This window comes from Ranitomeya imitator, chromosome 10 (assembly GCF_032444005.1).
Source record: "Ranitomeya imitator isolate aRanImi1 chromosome 10, aRanImi1.pri, whole genome shotgun sequence".
NCBI lineage: Eukaryota > Metazoa > Chordata > Amphibia > Anura > Dendrobatidae > Ranitomeya > Ranitomeya imitator.
Genome location: NC_091291.1, coordinates 51,501,921 through 51,523,664, shown reverse-complemented (window position 1 = coordinate 51,523,664; position 21,744 = coordinate 51,501,921).

The window sequence follows — 21,744 nt, the reverse complement described above, 5'->3', positions numbered from 1 at the left end:
GGTATTTGTATGCTCTCTTAGTATGGTGTTATACCAATATGGGATTTAGTATTTTTGTGAGTAATAGGATTATATCCATCACACATTGCAAAATGTATATTTTTGTGTATCCCATAAAGAAAGAGGTGCTAGCATTATTTGTGTAACACCTTAGGATCAATATTGTGTGTCAACACTGTTGTCTAGTTCTAGTTTTGACTTGAGGCACTTAAAACACTTGTTTATATTAAAAATGATTGATGTTTTTATGGATATTTAATAAACTTGATTTATTTTAGATTTTCGCTCCTTGTTCCCCTTTTGTTGGGTTCTGGTTTGTCTAAATGTATACGGAGTGTAACCTATAGGGATTTAAGGTTAGGACTAATATGTATATGCAATTGTGTTCTGTTTTCAAACAGAGAGTCCGTTTTGTTATAATGGATTTCAAAGCCAAAGAATCATTATGGCGGCAAAAAGCTTCTGATATTTTTCAAATGGGTGCTTCATCGTCAACTAGTGATAATTCCGTACCAGATAGAGAAATTTTTAAACAGTATAAAAATGCCATTTTAAAAAAGACTAGGATTTGGTGGACCAAAACGTCACTTGAAAATTATATAAGTCATGAAATTGTACCCAGAGGTTTACGGGTGCAACTATATCCTACCTTTGAACTGAAAGATGAGGATTTAGTTAGAAGATGGTCTAATGCAGCCACGGTATGTTCAATGGAGTTTTTGAAGATTATTATTGAAAGCAACACCCAGTCTATGATGGAGATTGAGAAAGACTTAGAAAGATTAGAACAAATAATGAAAAAGGATATCAAAAAGGAATCCTTGGATATCTGGTTAAAGGATTTGGACAATGATATGGAGAAGTGGGAAAGAGAGATCTGTCAGCGGAAAAGTAAAAAGTATCAACGAGATGTAGCGGATTATGAGGAAAATAAAATATTCAGATGGCAATTTAAGAAAAATTATCCTAAACAAAGTAGAGCAAGAGAGTGGTCGTTCAGTTCGGCATCATCCGTATCTGAAAATAATACATCTACAAATGACCTGGATGCCGGGTATTCCAACAAAAACAGAACACGGTTTGGAAATAATAGGAAGCAAGCAGATATGTTTTTCAAGAAGGTTAAAAAAGGAAAAAACGACCAGAAAAAGGTAATTAATTTATCTAAATATGAATTGTCAGATGTACAAATTTCATTATTAGAAAAGGGTCTAACCTTTTCTCCCTCTCATCATCTAGACTCCTTTGTAGCGATCAAAGATTTACATCTTTTCGCAAGGAAGATTATCCTACAAAAATTGCATTTTAAAACAGGGAGTGAGGAGGATGATGTGTCAGTTACAACAAATGAGAGAGAGGCGTTGGAAAATCTTGAGGCCCTACTTGATGAAAATAACCATATTGCGGTGAGCCAAAAGTTTCCTCTTTTTCTTATAAATAAATCCAAGAGATTCCCTACATTAAATACGTGTTCAGCAGTGGAGGTTTTCACGAGACTAGTAACAGATGATATTGAAAAATTGTCTCATAATGGTTTCGGCATTTCTAATTGTAGTCGAATTGAACGTGAGGCTATTGAAAGTCTTCAGAATTTGAAGGGGGTTGTCTTCAAGTCGGCAGATAAGGGGGGAAACCTCGTTATCTGGCCGAATGAAATGTACGAGAAGCAGGCGTTCAAATTATTGAATGACAGAAGCTGTTATCAAAAACTATCATCTAATCCTTTGGGGAAATTTCAGGAAGATCTAATTCAAATTTTGGAGAAAGCCTTTGACAATGGAATAATCCCGAAAAAAATGGTGGATACAGTGAGGGAGATGCATCCTCGTCTCCCAACACTGTATCTTATTCCAAAGATACATAAAAATGCGTTTGATCCCCCTGGTAGACCCATAGTGTCGGGAAATGGGGGCTTATGTGAGGTGGTCACGACAGTTATTGATTATTATTTGAAACCGCTAGTAGGTGACTTACCATCATATATTAAAGATACAAATGCAGCTTTACAAAGGTTAGATAATATTTTTCTGAATGAGGAAATGGTGATGGTGACAGCGGATGTGGAGGCGTTGTACACCTCAATACGGCATAAAGATGGCCTCACAGCAGTTTCATGGTTCTTGGAGGCAAGCAATATGGAGAGAGATTTGGCCTCTTTACTGCTGCAATTGTTAGAATATGCTCTTACGCATAATATTTTTGTCTTCAAAGATGTAGTATATCGACAATGTCAAGGTACAGCCATGGGGGCATGTTGCGCCCCATCCTACGCAAACTTATTTTTAGGGGCGTGGGAACGTGACATTTTTGTTTGCAACCCTATACCTCTATCCAGCCTGGTTTCAGGCTGGATGAGGTATATTGATGACATATGGTTCATCTGGGAAGGCTCAAAAAGTGATTTAGATCTATTTATGGAGACATTAAATATTAACGGATTAAACATTAAACTAACTTATAAAAGTGGTAGGAGCATTGAATTTTTGGATCTCCAAATTAATGTTGACGAAAGGGGTTTTCTTTTTACTGATCTTTATAGGAAACCAACTTCAACAAATAGCTTCCTACATGCAAAATCTTCACATCCCCCAGCAACAATTAGGGGAATTCCAACAGGACAGTTTCTGCGGGCAAAAAGAATTTGTACCAAACCTGAGGATTTCAAAAAACAATCAGCTGATCTCAGCCGCAGATTCTTAGAGAGGGGTTATAGCAAGCGGAATGTAAAAAGAGGTTATCAGCGGGCCCTAAAAACTCCAAGAAATGATTTGCTATATAAAGAACAAGTAACAAGAAGTATGGAGAATAAGAAACAGGAGGTACGAATGATCACAACTTTTCATGACAAATGGCATCAATTTAAAGATATCTTTCAGAAACATTGGAAAATCTTACATACAGATCCGATTTTGAAACAAATATTACCGGAAAGACCGCTGATTGTAGCAAAAAGGTCCAAAAATTTGCGTGACGTTCTGGTTCACAGCCTATATAATCCGAATAGAAACTCGAAACCTGTGGAGGCCACAAACCAAGGATTTTTTCCGTGTGGATTATGTAAAGCTTGTCTGAATCACATCAAAAGTAAGACCTTTTCGAATTTTGATAATTCTAAAGTATATACCATTCGTAAGTATTTGACATGTACCTCTCGCGGTGTGATCTACCATGCCACGTGTCCATGTAATAAAATTTATATTGGACTAACAACTAGAGAATTAAAAATTCGGACACGTGAGCATTGTAGAGACATTGCAAAGGCCAAATTAGTGGAAGATGAAACTACTCTAAAAACGTTGCCCAAGCATTTTAAGAAATTTCATCAATCTAACCCTCATAATCTAAAAATAAAGGGTATTGATTCAGTATCTCTGGGTGTAAGAGGGGGTGACATGGGTAAAGTATTGGCACAGTATGAAAGTCGATGGATATACCGACTAGGTACATTGGCACCGAAAGGTTTAAACGAGAGTTTTGGTTTCGGGGCATTTCTGTAAATTTGGTATTATTCTGGAGGGAATTTTTTAGGGTTTTTTTTTCCAAGGGTTGATTTTATTGGTTTTTAGTTGTTTATTGTGTTATTAATAAGTGTTTTTTGTTTGCCCTTCATAGAGACAGTTTGTTTTGAGAGGATACCCGTTGTTTAATCTTGTTGCATCTAACTTCAATCCAAAACAAGAAGAAAGAAGAATATGGCCGGATTGATGAAAAAAGGAAGAAGATATACTGTCCTTCGGAGTTATAATTATGAACAGAAATGGTGGAAATATTTTGTTCAGAGATTAGTTGCGGAGTAATCCTTTGCCCTACATAGGCCAGAGATATATATGTGTCTTTTATTTTTTATTGTTATATGTATGTATTTTGTATGTTTTTTTAGGAATTTTTTAATTATGTCTGTATGTGTACACAAATTATATTTATATGGTGGTATAATAGTATGTATAATGTTATAAATGATCTATATAAACGTATTTTACGGATAAAGAGTAGTTGCACATCATAGTAGGTTTTGTAATATCAAGCTATTTTAGCGTAGACACGTGTTATTTAAATTTATGGGCCACACTGATTTTGTCCTCATGAAGGTATATGGTATAGGTAATAAGAAAGAGGTACAGTCACATAGGGTATGGGCAGGGGAGAGCGCTGGGATGGTGCGCATGCGCTGCTGGAGGTTGCTCCGGGCATCTTCCCTCCGACAGTATTGCGGGCGGAGGGGTTACCTAGCAGCTGGAGCTGTGGTGGTTCCCCCCCTTTTCCCGTTGGTCGGAGTTGAGGGGATGCCCCAGTGGGGGTGACTTCAGCGGGGGATGCGCCTTTTCAGTCCCGGCTTCCCTGTGTTCATTTTTTACGGGCACCATATAGGGTTATATCAGCCTTATTCACTTTGTGTAGAGTTATGTATTAGGAAGTCTTTATGGGGTTTTTATTTAAACTCTATATATGAAGGACATATATATACTATTGGTTCCTTATGTGGGATATATTGGAATCAAAATACTAGGATGGGTGTATGTGTGGGTTACCGGAGATATCCCTAGATTATGGTACGGTGGCGTGGGCGGTTCCACCAGTTGAGGGAGTGTTCTCACGCTACGCTAATTGGATAGAAGGAGGTCTCTGAGTGGTGACATCAGCGGCTGAATCGCCTAGAGAATTTAGGCTTTCTAATTCGCTTATTACTAAGGTAATGTGTAAATTGTAGGGTAAGAGGTTATACCGCTGTTTTTTTGCTGGATATTGACCCGTAGATCATCTAGCTATACAGGTGAATAATATAGGTCTGAAACCGGAAGTAGCATCATACTGTGGGCGGAATATAGTGAGGAGTGATGAAATCGCCGCAATCTGTCTTTGGTTCTTCAGTTTAGTTGGTGAGTTGGAGTATTAATTTATAACGCTGGAAATGGTAGTACCGGTGTATAGAGGGACTGAATATTTTTTTGAGAGGTACGAACATAATAGTGACACAAGCTGAAACCGGAAGTAGCGTCAGAAGTAGACAGAGAACGCTCTAGATGCAGCAAGGGATGTGATTGGGTGATTTCCAAGACTTAATTTACATCAAGTCTCTGATTGGGCAGCAGGCATTTAAAAGATCTGAGTTTCCTTGGCAAAATAACACGCCCCCGGAAGAAGGATTGGCGAAACGCGGCGTCGGGGTGAGACAGCAGTGAGGACACGCAGATCCAGGTAGTTATATGCAGATATGCACTCCATATTCTGGTACAGCTTTGTGCTATAGATAGAGGTGGGGGTGGGTATTTGTATGCTCTCTTAGTATGGTGTTATACCAATATGGGATTTAGTATTTTTGTGAGTAATAGGACTATATCCATCACACATTGCAAAATGTATATTTTTGTGTATCCCATAAAGAAAGAGGTGCTAGCATTATTTGTGTAACACCTTAGGATCAATATTGTGTGTCAACACTGTTGTCTAGTTCTAGTTTTGACTTGAGGCACTTAAAACACTTGTTTATATTAAAAATGATTGATGTTTTTATGGATATTTAATAAACTTGATTTATTTTAGATTTTCGCTCCTTGTTCCCCTTTTGTTGGGTTCTGGTTTGTCTAAATGTATACGGAGTGTAACCTATAGGGATTTAAGGTTAGGACTAATATGTATATGCTGGTCCTTTGACTCAGACCACAACATTGCCCTCGCAGGGTACTGATCCAGAATCAGACCCTGATGAGACTATGTAGAATGCTCTACCACCGACTTACACGGTGACACAGACGAAGTTGCGCACGAGCTAGAAGAGGAGGTTATAGATGACCCAGTTGTTGACCCCGATTGGCAGCCATTGGGGGAACAGGGTGCAGGCGGCAGTAGTTCTGAAGCGGAGGAGGAGGGGCCGCAGCAGGCATCAACATCGCAACAGGTTCCATCTGCCGGGCCCGTATCTGGCCCAAAACGCGTGGCAAAGTCAAAACCTGTTGGAGGACAGCGTGGCCATCCGGTTAAAGCTCAGTCTGCAATGCCTGAAAAGGTATCCGATGCTAGAAAGAGTGCAGTCTGGCATTTTTTTAAACAACATCCAATTGATCAGCGCAAAGTCATCTGTCAAAAATGTTCAACTACCTTAAGCAGAGGTCAGAATCTGAAAAGTCTGAATACAAGTTGCATGCATAGACATTTAACCACCATGCATTTGCAAACCTGGACTAACTACCAAACGTCCCTTAAGGTTGTAGCACCCTCGGCCAAGGAAGCTAGTCAGCAACGCAACATCCCTTCTGGCAGTGTAGGGCCACCATTTTCCGCACCACCTGCAGTATCTGTGCAGGTTTCTTTGCCAGGCCCAAGCAGTCAGGGTCAGGGAATCACCAGTTTCGTAGTAGGAAACACTGCATCTAGGGCACCGGCGGCAACAATACCATCTCCCACCGTCTCTCAGTCTGCCATGTCCACCGGCACCCCCGCTAGTTCCACGATCTCCAGCTCTCCAGTCCAGCTCACCCTACATGAGACTATGGTTAGAAAAAGGAAGTACTTAGCCTCGCATCCGCGTACACAGGGTTTGAACGCCCACATAGCTAGTCTAATCTCATTAGAGATGATGCCCTACCGGTTAGTTGAAAGCGAAGCTTTCAAAGCCCTGATGGACTACGCTGTACCATGCTACGAGCTACCCAGTCAACACTTCTTTTCGAGAAAAGCCATCCCAGCCCTCCACCAGCATGTTAAAGAGCGCATCGTCCATGCACTCAGGCAATCTGTGAGCACAAAGGTGCACCTGACAACAGATGCATGGACCAGTAGACATGGCCAGGGACGTTACTTGTCCATCACGGCACACTGGGTGAATGTTGTGGATGCAGGGTCCACAGGGGACAGCAATTTTGGGACAGTTCTGCCTAGCCCACGGTCTAGGAAACAGTTGGCTGTAGCCGTTCGCACCCCCTCCTCCTCCTCCTCGTCCTCCTGCAGAAGCGAGAGCTCGTCCACAGACCGCAGTCGCACAACCACTCCATCCGCAGCTGCCACTGTTGCACACCAGGTCTCCCATTATGGGGCAGCTACTGGCAAGCGTCAGCAGGCTGTATTGGCTATGAAGTGTTTGGGCGACAACAGACACACCGCGGAAGTTCTGTCCAAGTTCTTGCAGAAAGAAACGCAGTCGTGGCTGGGCACTGTAGATCTTGAGGCAGGCAAGGTAGTGAGTGATAACGGAAGGAATTTCATGGCTGCCATCTCCCTTTCCCAACTGAAACACATTCCTTGCCTGGCTCACACCTTAAACCTGGTGGTGCAGTGCTTCCTGAAAAGTTATCCAGGGTTATCCGACCTGCTCCTCAAAGTGCGCGGACTTTGCTCGCATATCCGCCGTTCGCCCGTACACTCCAGCCGTATGCAGACCTATCAGCGGTCTTTGAACCTTCCCCAGCATCGCCTAATCATAGACGTTGCAACAAGGTGGAACTCAACACTGCACATGCTTCAGAGACTGTGTGAACAGAGGCGGGCTGTTATGTTTTTGTGGGAGGATACACATACACGGGCAGGCAGTAGGATGGCAGACATGGAGTTGTCAGGTGTGCAGTGGTCGAAGATACAAGACATGTGTCAAGTCCTTCAGTGTTTTGAGGAATGCACACGGCTGGTTAGTGCAGACAACGCCATAATAAGCATGAGCATCCCCCTAATGCGTCTGCTGATGCAAAGTTTGACGCACATAAAGGATCAGGCGTCTGCAGCAGAGGAAGAGGAAAGCCTTGATGACAGTCAGCCATTGTCTGGCCAGGGCAGTGTACAGGACGAGGTAGCGGGCGAAGAGGAGGAGGAGGACGAGGAGGATGATGAGGATGATTATATTTTTAATGAGGAAGCTTTTCCGGGGCCACTGGAAATTGGTGGCTTGGCAAGGCCGGGTTCTGGTTTTTTGAGGGACACAAGTGACAAGTAGATTTGCCTGAAACTGCCCCTCAACCAAGCACAACCGCAGATTTGACAACTGGAACTTTGGCCCACATGGCGGATTATGCCTTACGTATCCTCAAAAGAGACACACGCATTACTAAAATGATGAACGATGACGATTACTGGTTGGCCTGCCTCCTTGATCCTCGCTATAAAGGCAAATTGCAAAATATAATGCCACATGAGAACTTGGAACTAATATTAGCAACCAAACAATCAACTCTTGTTGACCGTTTGCTTCAGGTATTCCCAGCACACAGCGCCCGTGATCGTTCTCACACGAGCTGCAGGGGCCAGCAGACCAGAGGTGTTAGAGGGGCAGAAATCAGAAGTGGCGTTGGACAGAGGGGTTTTCTGACTAGGTTGTGGAGTGATTTTGCTATGACCGCAGACAGGACAGGTACTGCAGCATCAATTCAAAGTGACAGGAGACAACATTTGTCCAGTATGGTTACAAACTATTTTTCATCCCTTATCGATGTTCTCCCTCAACCGTCATTCCCATTTGATTACTGGGCATCCAAATTAGACACCTGGCCAGAACTGGCAGAATATGCATTGCAGGAGCTTGCTTGCCCGGCAGCTAGTGTCCTATCAGAAAGAGTATTCAGTGCTGCTGGTTCAATATTAACCGAAAAAAGGACTCGTCTGGCTACCCAAAATGTAGATGATCTAACCTTCATTAAAATGAACCACAACTGGATTTCGAAATCTTTTGCCCCACCTTGCCCGGCCGACACCTAGCTTTCCTATGAAAAGGTCTTGTCTGTGGACTATTCTGAATGACTTTTCCAATCTCGTAATTTGCAGCACCTGATTGTCCAGCATACGACATGTTTACACCTCCCTAAATGGCCAAACTCCCCACACGGGGCCGTGGTATTGCCACTTGGCGCCAGCAATCGTGAGTGTGCTGTTTGTCTGAAGAGGTGGGTGTGCCCGCTTTTGGTCGACGGCACTGCCACTGGGTCCCTCATAGTACAATAAAGTGTCTCTGGCGGTGGTGGTGCGCACCCAACGTCAGACACACTGTTGTAACACGAGGGGCCCTAGGCCTGTACCGCCGGCCACAAGAGAGTTCCCCCACCCCCAGCTCAAACATTGCTAAACCACTTGCACAATTATCTCTCACAATTCCACCAATGTTTAGTCTATGCGCTGACATCCTTAAATTCCAGCCACTGACAATACCATTGTATTGACATGTATGATGGTACTTAACATAGTCCGGGGCAGTGTCCTATATTTACCCAAGTAAATACTTTGCGCCAAATTACTAGGTCTGAAACCCCAGTACCGAATGATTGCACCCTTTGGTGGTTTCGTTTTGTTGTCATGCGAGAGATTAACATCTATTTATTGTTTGGGACTACTAACTGGCAGACACTCATTACAATCGGCCTCCGCTGACAACACCAATGCTGCCCGTGTACCCCTGGAACCAATTATAAAGTGCCTACAGCCCAATTTTATTATGTTAGGCCTTCGAAGCCTGTCTGCGGTCCGTTCTTTCTACTACTCCTCCACTGACCAGACCACTGCTGCCCGTGTACCCCTAGAACCTATTTAAAAGTGCCTACAGCCCAATTTTTTTATGTTAGGCCTTCGAAGCCTGTCTTCGGTCCCTTCTTTCTACTACTCCTCCACTGACCAGACCACTGCTGCCCGTGTACCCCTGGAACCTATTTTAAAGTGCCTACAGCCCAATTTTTTTATGTTAGGCCTTCGAAGCCTGTCTGCGGTCCCTCCTTCCACTAGGCCTCCACTGACCTGTCTACTGCTGCCCGTGTACCCCTGGAACCAATTATAAAGTGCCTACAGCCCAATTTTATTATGTTAGGCCTTCGAAGCCTGTCTGCGGTCCCTTTTTTCTACTACTCCTCCACTGACCAGACCAATGCTGCCCGTGTACCCCTGGAACCAATTATAAAGTGCCTACAGCCCAATTTTATTATGTTAGGCCTTCGAAGCCTGTCTGCGGTCCGTTCTTTCTACTACTCCTCCACTGACCAGACCACTGCTGCCCGTGTACCCCTGGAACCTATTTAAAAGTGCCTACAGCCCAATTTTTTTATGTTAGTCCTTCGAAGCCTGTCTTCGGTCCCTTCTTTCTACTACTCCTCCACTGACCAGACCACTGCTGCCCGTGTACCCCTGGAACCTATTTTAAAGTGCCTACAGCCCAATTTTGTTTATGTTAGGCCTTCGAAGCCTGTCTGTGGTCCCTCCTTCCACTAGGCCTCCACTGACCTGTCTACTGCTGCCCGTGTACCCCTGGAACCAATTATAAAGTGCCTACAGCCCCATTTTATTATATTAGGCCTTCGAAGCCTGTCTGCGGTCCCTTCTTTATACTACTCCTCCACTGACCAGACCAATGCTGCCCGTGTACCCCTGGAACCAATTATAAAGTGCCTACAGCCCAATTTTTTTATGTTAGGCCTTCGAAGCCTGTCTGCGGTCCGTTCTTTCTACTACTCCTCCACTGACCAGACCACTGCTGCCCGTGTACCCCTGGAACCTATTTAAAAGTGCCTACAGCCCAATTTTTTTATGTTAGGCCTTCGAAGCCTGTCTGCGGTCCCTTCTTTCTACTACTCCTCCACTGACCAGACCAATGCTGCCCGTGTACCCCTGGAACCAATTATAAAGTGCCTACAGCCCAATTTTTTTTATGTTAGGCCTTCGAAGCCTGTCTGCGGTCCCTTCTTTCTACTACTCCTCCACTGACCAGACCACTGCTGCCCGTGTACCCCTGGAACCAATTATAAAGTGCCTACAGCCCAATTTTATTATGTTAGGCCTTCGAAGCCTGTCTGCGGTCCGTTCTTTCTACTACTCCTCCACTGACCAGACCAATGCTGCCCGTGTACCCCTGGAACCTATTTAAAAGTGCATACAGCCTACTTTTTTTCTTTAATTTATAATTATAAAGCCCAGATGGACTACGCTGTACCACGGTAAGAGCTACCCAGTCGTCACTTCTTTTGCGAGAAAAGCCATCCCAGCCCTCCACCATCGTGTAAAAATCCGCATTGTCCATGCTCTCAGGCTATCTAATAGTAGAAAGGTGCACCTGACAACAGATGCATGGACCAGTAGGCATGTCCACGAAAGGTTACATGTCCATTACGGCGCACTGGGTTAATGTTGAGGATGCATGGTCCACAGGGGACAGCCTACTAAGTCTGTCTGCAGTCCCAAATAGAAATTGTCCTCCGCTTACCACACCAATGCTGCCTGTGTACCCCTGGAACATTTTATAAACTCCATTGACCAAAATTTTGGGTTTAAAGCCTACTACCAGTGCCTGCCGCTCCAAGGTGTTCTCCGGGTTGCCTTTTCTGAGCTTTGATCTTCAGGCTCTCATTTAGTAGTTTTTTTTTAAATCTAACTGCAGTGGGACTAGTACTTGGGTTGGGGCCTACTACCAGTGTCTGCCGCTCCAAGGTGTTCTCCGGGTTGCCTTTTCTGAGCTTTGATCTTCAGGCTCTCGTTTAGTATTTTTTTGTAAATCTAACTGCAGTGGGGCTAGTACTTGGGTTGGGGCCTACTACCAGTGTCTGCCGCTGCAAGGTGTTCTCCAGGTTGCCTCTCCATTGCTTAAATCTTCTGGCTCTCGTTTAGTAGTTGTTGAAAACAACACTGCATGCGGCCTACAAGTTGGGTCAGGGGTGTAGAGACGGTGTGTTCCACTCCAAGGTGTTCCCCAGGTTGCCTCTCCATTGCTTCAATCTTGAGGCTCTTCTAAAGTAGTTGTTGAAAACAACACTGCATTCGGCCTACAAGTTGGGTCTGGGTTGTAGAGACGGTGTCTTCCGCTCCAAGGTGTTCTCCAGGTTGCCTTTCCTGAGCTTCTATCTTCAGGCTCTTGTTAAATAGTTGTTAAATGGAACAACTGCATTTGGCCTACTTGTAGGGTTGGGGCCTACTAACAGTGTCTGCCGCTCCTTGCTGTTCTCCTGGTTTCCTGTCCTGAAATTCCATTTTCAGGCTCTCGTTAAGTAGTTGTTAATGTTAGACTGCATTTGGCCTACTAGTTGGGTTGGGTGTTGTGAATTCTGTAGCAGAGTTCACTCCTGTGGTCACAAGTGGTACTTCGGCTGATTCTCTCTGGGATCTTCCGTTTGTGGAGGAAAGTGGTACTGCAGCTTCTGAGTTTCCTCCCTCAGGTGATCTGGTGAGGTCGTTAGCTGCTTCTCTACTTAACTCCACCTGATGCTTTGATCCATGCTTCCTGTCAATGTTCCAGTGTTGGACTTGTGTTTCTCTGGATCATTCCTGTGGCCTGCTGCTCTGCATAGCTAAGTGCTTCTTTGCTATTTGTTGCTATTTTTTCTGTCCAGCTTGTCTATTTGTTTTGCTGGAAGCTCTGGGACGCAAAGGGTGTACCTCCGTGCCGTTAGTTCGGTACGGAGGGTCTTTTTGCCCCTTTGCGTGGTTTTCTTTAGGGTTTTGTGTAGACCGCAAAGTTATCTTTCCTATCCTCGTTCTGTCTAGAATATCGGGCCTCACTTTGCTGAATCTATTTCATCCCTACGTTTGTCTTTTCATCTTACTCACAGTCATTATATGTGGGGGGCTGCCTTTTCCTTTGGGGTATTTCTCTGAGGCAAGGTAGGCTTATTTTTTCTATCTTCAGGCTAGTTAGTTTCTCAGGCTGTGCCGAGTTGCATAGGGAGCGTTAGGCGCAATCCACAGCTGCCTCTAGTTGTGTTTGGAGAGGATCAGGAATTGCGGTCTACAGAGTTTCCAAGTCTCAGAGCTCGTTCTATTATTTTGGGTTATTGTCAGATCACTGTATGTGCTCTGATCGCTATGTACATTGTGTTACTGAATTGCCTTTCATAACAGTACAGGAAGCCGAAAGTACTAATGATTCTCAATAGAGGGAAAAAAGAAGTTCTGAGACCATTTTTTTTCCTTTGCACTGTGATTTGTCTTTTTTTTCCCCTAGACATTTGGGTGGTTCAGGACACAGGTGTTACAATGGACATTAAAGGTCTGTCTTCATGTGTAGATCAGCTCACGGCAAGAGTTCAAGATATTCAAAATTTTGTGGTTCAGAATTCTTTGTTAGAACCGAGAATTCCTATTCCAGATTTGTTTTTTGGAGATAGAACTAAATTTCTGAGTTCAAGAATAATTGTAAACTGTTTCTGGCTTTGAAACCTCGCTCCTCTGGTGACTCAGCGCAACAGGTTAGGATCGTCATTTCTTTTTTGCGTGGCGACCCTCAGGACTGGGCATTTTCTCTTGCGTCAGGAGATCCTGCATTGAGTGATATCGATGCGTTTTTCCTGGCACTTGGATTGCTGTACGATGAGCCTAATTCAGTAGATCAGGCAGAAAAAAATTTGCTGGCTCTTTGTCAGGCTCAGGATGAGATAGAGCTATATTGCCAGAAATTTAGAAAATGGTCCGTGCTCACTCAATGGAATGAATCTGCGCTTGCAGCCATTTTCAGAAAGGGTCTCTCTGAAGCCATTAAGGATGTCATGGTGGGATTTCCTATGCCCGCTGGTTTGAATGAGTCTATGTCTTTGGCCATTCAGATCGGTCGACGCTTGCGTGAGCGTAAATCTGTGTACTAGAGTTGAGCGACCTTGACCTTTTTAGAGTCGAGCCGGGTTTCGCGAAACCCGACTATCTCAAAAGTCGGGTCGAGTGAAATCGGCCGATTATGACGTAAAGTCGGGATCGACCGAAACACGAAACCCAATGCAAGTCAATGGGGCAGCATAGTCGGCAGTGAGTGGGGGCCAGGAAAACACCTAGAGTGCCCATTTTAATGTCAAAACCATACATTCTTCTTAATGAAGCTTGTCAAGCGTAATTTACCTTATAATAATTGGAAGGCATTTGAAATTGGGGGTCATTTGGCTAAAGTTGTGGTGGGTAGGGCTGGTTCAAGTAATTAGTGGGCCCAGGAAATCTGGACCACGTCACGGCAGTGGAGCAGGGAGAGGTAAGTATTTCAACTTTGCAAGTGCTGTGAACCTGAGCAAGCAGGGGGGGCCCACTCGTTGGCATTGGCACTGGCACAGGGCCCCTCAAAGTACAGCGGTGTGTTTGCACGGCAGGGGCGCCTCCCACCGGCAGCAACACTTTTGCGTACTATGAGAGGCCCTGTGCCAGTGACGTCGCCAACTAGTATTCCTCCCCCCACCTGATGAAGGAACCTGCACTTTCATCTGCACCTTCCTCTTTGTCCCCGTGTAAGGTGGTATGGTATGCGGGAAGAGCAACCTGACTTTCAGCAGGGTCACAATGTTGTTGTGTAGCGTGCACAGTGAATGTTGCGTTATGGGTCAATGTACCAGCAGACTCATCTATCACTGGCTGGGCAATGGGCAGGATGAGGAGGAAACACAGATATAGGCCCAAAGAATAAAGTTGGCTAAATGCAGTTCAAAATTGGTAACACAGGAATAACCAGGGGGCATTGCAGTAGAGGACAACTGGAATGAGAGGCTGACACAGAGAGTAGGCCCAAATCAGTAAGTAGTCGAAATGCAGTTCAAAATTGGCAACCGTAGTAAACAGGCGGCACAGCTTTGTTCAGTGGAGGAGAACAGCAAGGAGTGGCACACACCGATAGTAGGCCCCAACCCAACTAGTAGGCCAAATGCAGTCTAACATTAACAACTACTCAACGAGCGCCTGAAAACGGAATTTCAGGACAGGAAACCAGGAGAACAGCAAGGAGTGGCAGACACCGATAGTAGGCCCCAAACCAACTAGTACGCCAAATGCAGTTGTTCCGTTTAACCACAATTTAATGAGAGCCTGAAGATAGAAGTTCAGGAAAGGCAACCTGGAGAACACCTTGGAGTGGAACACACCATCTCTCTACACCCCATACCCAATTTGTAGGCCTAATGCAGTGTAGTTTCCAAGAACTACTAAACGAGAGCCGGAAGATCGAAGCTCAGGAAAGGCAACCTGGAGAACACCTTGGAGTGGAACACACCATCTCTCTACACCCCATAGCCAATTTGTAGGCCTAATGCAGCGTAGTTTCCAACAACTACTAAACGAGAGCATGAAGATCGAAGCATTTGCGAGGAAACCTGGGGAACACCTTGGAGTGGAACACACCATCTCTCTACACCCCATACCCAATTTGTAGGCCTAATGCAGCGTAGTTTCCAACAACTACTAAACGAGAGCATGAAGATCGAAGCATTGGCGAGGAAACCTGGGGAACACCTTGGAGTGGAACACACCATCTCTCTACACCCCATACCCAATTTGTAGGCCTAATGCAGCGTAGTTTCCAACAACTACTAAACGAGAGCATGAAGATCGAAGCATTGGCGAGGAAACCTGGGGAACACCTTGGAGTGGAACACACCATCTCTCTACACCCCATACCCAATTTGTAGGCCTAATGCAGCGTAGTTTCCAACAACTACTAAACGAGAGCCGGAAGATCGAAGCTCAGGAAAGGCAACCTGGAGAACACCTTGGAATGGAACACACCATCTCTCTACACCCCATACCCAATTAGTAGGCCTAATGCAGTGTAGTTTCCAAGAACTACTAAACGAGAGCCGGAAGATCGAAGCTCAGGAAAGGCAACCTGGAGAACATCTTGGAGTGGAACACACCATCTCTCTACACCCCATACCCAATTTGTAGGCCTAATGCAGTGTAGTTTCCAACAACTACTAAACGAGAGCCGGAAGATCGAAGCTCAGGAAAGGCAACCTGGAGAACACCTTGGAGTGGAACACACCATCTCTCTACACCCCATAGCCAATTTGTAGGCCTAATGCAGCGTAGTTTCCAACAACTACTAAACGAGAGCATGAAGATCGAAGCATTGGCGAGGAAACCTGGGGAACACCTTGGAGTGGAACACACCATCTCTCTACACCCCATACCCAATTTGTAGGCCTAATGCAGCGTAGTTTCCAATAACTACTAAACGAGAGCCGGAAGATCGAAGCTCAGGAAAGGCAACCTGGAGAACACCTTGGAGTGGAACACACCATCTCTTTACACCCCATACCCAATTTGTAGGCCTAATGCAGCGTAGTTTCCAACAACTACTAAACGAGACCCGGAAGATCGAAGCTCAGGAAAGGCAACCTGGAGAACACCTTGGAGTGTAACACACCATCTCTCTACACCCCATACCCAATTTGTAGGCCTAATGCAGTGTAGTTTCCAAGAACTACTAAACGAGAGCCGGAAGATCGAAGCTCAGGAAAGGCAACCTGGAGAACACCTTGGAGTGGAACACACCATCTCTCTACACCCCATACCCAATTTGTAGGCCTAATGCGGTGTAGTTTCCAAGAACTACTAAACGAGAGCCGGAAGATCGAAGCTCAGGAAAGGCAACCTGGAGAACACCTTGGAGTGGAACACACCATCTCTCTACACCCCATACCCAATTTGTAGGCCTAATGCAGTGTAGTTTCCAACAACTACTAAACGAGAGCCGGAAGATCGAAGCATTGGCGAGGAAACCTGGGGAACACCTTGGAGTGGAACACACCATCTCTCTACACCCCATACCCAATTTGTAGGCCTAATGCAGCGTAGTTTCCAACAACTACTAAACGAGAGCATGAAGATCGAAGCATTGGCGAGGAAACCTGGGGAACACCTTGGAGTGGAACACACCATCTCTCTACACCCCATACCCAATTTGTAGGCCTAATGCAGTGTAGTTTCCAACAACTACTAAACGAGAGCCGGAAGATCGAAGCTCAGGAAAGGCAACCTGGAGAACACCTTGGAGTGGAACACACCATCTCTCTACACCCCATACCCAATTTGTAGGCCTAATGCAGCGTAGTTTCCAACAACTACTAAACGAGAGCATGAAGATCGAAGCATTGGCGAGGAAACCTGGGGAACACCTTGGAGTGGAACACACCATCTCTCTACACCCCATACCCAATTTGTAGGCCTAATGCAGCGTAGTTTCCAACAACTACTAAACGAGAGCCGGGAGATCGAAGCTCAGGAAAGGCAACCTGGAGAACACCTTGGAGTGGAACACACCATCTCTCTACACCCCATACCCAATTTGTAGGCCTAATGCAGCGTAGTTTCCAACAACTACTAAACGAGAGCATGATGATCGAAGCATTGGCGAGGAAACCTGGGGAACACCTTGGAGTGGAACACACCATCTCTCTACACCCCATACCCAATTTGTAGGCCTAATGCAGCGTAGTTTCCAACAACTACTAAACGAGAGCCGGAAGATCGAAGCTCAGGAAAGGCAACCTGGAGAACACCTTGGAGTGGAACACACCATCTCTCTACACCCCATACCCAATTTGTAGGCCTAATGCAGTGTAGTTTCCAAGAACTACTAAACGAGAGCCGGAAGATCGAAGCTCAGGAAAGGCAACCTGGAGAACACCTTGGAGTGGAACACACCATCTCTCTACACCCCATACCCAATTTGTAGGCCTAATGCAGTGTAGTTTCCAAGAACTACTAAACGAGAGCCGGAAGATCGAAGCTCAGGAAAGGCAACCTGGAGAACACCTTGGAGTGGAACACACCATCTCTCTACACCCCATAGCCAATTTGTAGGCCTAATGCAGCGTAGTTTCCAACAACTACTAAACGAGAGCATGAAGATTGAAGCATTGGCGAGGAAACCTGGGGAACACCTTGGAGTGGAACACACCATCTCTCTACACCCCATACCCAATTTGTAGGCCTAATGCAGCGTAGTTTCCAACAACTACTAAACAAGAGCATGAAGATCGAAGCATTGGCGAGGAAACCTGGGGAACACCTTGGAGTGGAACACACCATCTCTCTACACCCCATACCCAATTTGTAGGCCTAATGCAGTGTAGTTTCCAACAACTACTAAACGAGAGCCGGAAGATCGAAGCTCAGGAAAGGCAACCTGGAGAACACCTTGGAGTGGAACACACCATCTCTCTACACCCCATACCCAATTTGTAGGCCTAATGCAGTGTAGTTTCCAACATCTACTAAACGAGAGCCGGAAGATCGAAGCTCAGGAAAGGCAACCTGGGGAACACCTTGGAGTGTAACACACCATCTCTCTCCACCCGATACCCATTTTGTAGGCCTAATGCAGTGTAGTTTTCTACAACTACTAAACGAGAGTCGGAAGACCGAAGCAATGGCAAGGAAACCTGGGGAACACCTTGGAGTGTAACATACCATCTCTCTCCACCCCTACCCAATTTGTAGGCCTAATGCAGCCTACTTTCCGACAACTACTAAACGAGAGCATGAAGATCGAAGCTCAGGAAAGGCAACCTGGGGAACACCTTGGAGTGTAACAAACCCTCTCTCTACACCACGTAAGGGCTGATTCTTAGGAAGGAAGGCTGTCGGAAAGAAGCAGGGCGCGTCCTAGGGTGATTATATTCTTATTAGGTATATACTCACCCTCGGACGCGCCCTGCTTCTTTATTTGTAATGAATGTTTATTTGCAATGTGGTTTTGACTTACTCTATTTTTTTGGTAAATAATGATTTTATTATGTTCATTGTTTTGCATCTTCTTGGCAATAATATAAAGAAGACGCGACAGGACAACACTCGGTGGATGCCATATCTGTGTTTTAAATTGAAAAAAACTTTCAGTTAACTACTTGCAGGAGAAAGTTATTGTAGCTGGTGGCCATTTTTAGTACTGTACCAGATTTTTGTTGTATGTGTTTGTTTTTAATGTTAAAATGTCTGCATTTGATATCTCTCCAGTATTTTCTTTTTTATAAGCAAAATACTTATTTTTATATTTTCTGATGTTGGTTCCAGGGGTACAAGGGCAGCAGTGGTGTGGTCAGTGGAGGCCTAGTGGAAGGAGGGACCACAGACAGGCTTCGAAGCCCTAACATAATAACACATGGCTGTAGGCAATTTTCAATTGGTTCCAGGGGTACACGGGCAGCAGTGGTGTGGTCAGTGGAGGCCTAGTGGAAGGAATGACCGCAGACAGGCATCGAAGGCCTAAAGTAAAAAAATTGGGCTGGCTGTAGGCAATTGTAAATTGGTTCCAGGGGTACACGGGCAGCAGTGGTGTGGTCAGTGGAGGCATATTGTAAGGAGTGACCGCAGACAGGCATCGAAGGCCTAAAATAATAACACATGGCTGTAGGCAATTTTAAATTGGTTCCAGGGGTACACGGGCAGCAGTGGTGTGGTCAGTGGAGGCATATTGTAAGGAGTGACCGCAGACAGGCATCGAAGGCCTAAAATAATAACACATGGCTGTAGGCAATTTTAAATTGGTTCCAGGGGTACACGGGCAGCAGTGGTGTGGTCAGTGGAGGCCTAGTGGAAGGAGTGACCACAGACAGGCATCGAAGGCCCAAAATAATAACACATGGCTGTAGGCAATTTTAAATTGGTTCCAGGGGTACACGGGCAGCAGTGGTGTGGTCAGTGGAGGCCTAGTGGAAGGAGTGACCGCAGACAGGCATCGAAGGCCTAAAATAATAACACATGGCTGTAGGCAATTTTAAATTGGTTCCAGGGGTACACGGGCAGCAGTGGTGTGGTCAGTGGAGGCCTAGTGGAAGGAGTGACCGCAGACAGGCATCGAAGGCCTAAAATAATAACACATGGCTGTAGGCAATTTTAAATTGGTTCCAGGGGTACACGGGCAGCAGTGGTGTGGTCAGTGGAGGCCTAGTGGAAGGAGTGACCGCAGACAGGCATCGAAGGCCTAAAATAATAACACATGGCTGTAGGCAATTTTAAATTGGTTCCAGGGGTACACGGGCAGCAGTGGTGTGGTCAGTGGAGGCCTAGTGGAAGGAGTCACCGCAGACAGGCATCGAAGGCCTAAAATAATAACACATGGCTGTAGGCAATTTTAAATTGGTTCCAGGGGTACACGGGCAGCAGTGGTGTGGTCAGTGGAGGCCTAGTGGAAGGAGTGACCGCAGACAGGCATCGAAGGCCTAAAATAATAACACATGGCTGTAGGCAATTTTAAATTGGTTCCAGGGGTACACGGGCAGCAGTGGTGTGGTCAGTGGAGGCCTAGTGGAAGGAGTGACCGCAGACAGGCATCGAAGGTCTAAAATAATAACACATGGCTGTAGGCAATTTTAAATTGGTTCCAGGGGTACACGGGCAGCAGTGGTGTGGTCAGTGGAGGCCTAGTGGAAGGAGTGACCACAGACAGGCATCGAAGGCCTAAAATAATAACACATGGCTGTAGGCAATTTTAAATTGGTTCCAGGGGTACACGGGCAGCAGTGGTGTGGTCAGTGGAGGCCTAGTGGAAGGAGTGACCGCAGACAGGCATCGAAGGCCTAAAGTAAAAAAATTGGGCTGGCTGTAGGCAATTTTAAATTGGTTCCAGGGGTACACGGGCAGCAGTGGTGTGGTCAGTGGAGGCCTAGTGGAAGGAGTGACCGCAGACAGGCATCGAAGGCCTAAAATAATAACACATGGCTGTAGGCAATTTTAAATTGGTTCCAGGGGTACACGGGCAGCAGTGGTGTGGTCAGTGGAGGCCTAGTGGAAGGAGTGACCGCAGACAGGCATCGAAGGCCTAAAATAATAACACATGGCTGTAGGCAATTTTAAATTGGTTCCAGGGGTACACGGGCAGCAGTGGTGTGGTCAGTGGAGACCTAGTGGAAGGAGTGACCGCAGACAGGCATCGAAGGCCTAAAATAATAACACATGGCTGTAGGCAATTTTAAATTGGTTCCAGGGGTACACGGGCAGCAGTGGTGTGGTCAGTGGATCAGTGGAGGCCTAGTGGAAGGAGTCACCGCAGACAGGCATCGAAGGCCTAAAATAATAACACATGGCTGTAGGCAATTTTAAATTGGTTCCAGGGGTACACGGGCAGCAGTGGTGTGGTCAGTGGAGGCCTAGTGGAAGGAGTGACCGCAGACAGGCATCGAAGGTCTAAAATAATAACACATGGCTGTAGGCAATTTTAAATTGGTTACAGGGGTACACGGGCAGCAGTGGTGTGGTCAGTGGAGGCCTAGTGGAAGCAGTGACCACAGACAGGCATCGAAGGCCTAACATAACAAAAATGTCAATACAATGGTATTGTCAGTGGCAGGCATTGAAGGATATCAGCGCATAGACTAAACATTGGTGGAGCTGTGAGATAATTTTGCAAGTGGTAGAGCACTGTTTGAGCTGGGGTGGGGGGAAACTGTCTTGTGGCCGGCGGTACAGGCCCAGGGCCCCTCATATTACAACGGTGTGTCTGACGTTGGGTGCGCACCACCACCGCCAGAGACACTTTATTGTACTAGGAGGGACCCAGTGGCAGTGCCGTCGACCAAAAGCGGGCTCACCCACATCTTCAGACAAACTGCACTCTCACGGGTGCTGTCGCCAAGTGTCGATACCACGGCCCCGTGTGGGGAGTTTGGCCATTTAGTGAGGTGTAAACATGTCGTATGCTGGACAATCAGGTGCAGAAAATTACGAGATTGGAAAAGGCATTCAGAATAGTCCACAGGCAAGACCTTTTCATAGGAAAGCTAGGTGTCAGCCGGGCAAGGTGGGGCAAAAGATTTCAAAATCCAGTTGTGGTTCATTTTAATGAAGGTTAGATCATCTACATTTTGGGTAGCGAGACGAGTCCTTTTTTCTGTTAGTATTGAACCTGCAGCACTGAATAGTCTTTCTGATAGGACACTAGCTGCCGGGCAAGCAAGCTCCTGCAATGCATATTCTGCCAATTCTGGCCAGGTGTCTAATTTTGATGCCCAGTAATCAAATGGGAATGACGGTTGAGGGAGAACATCGATAAGGGATGAAAAATAGTTTGTAACCATACTGGACAAATGTTGTCTCCTGTCACTTTGA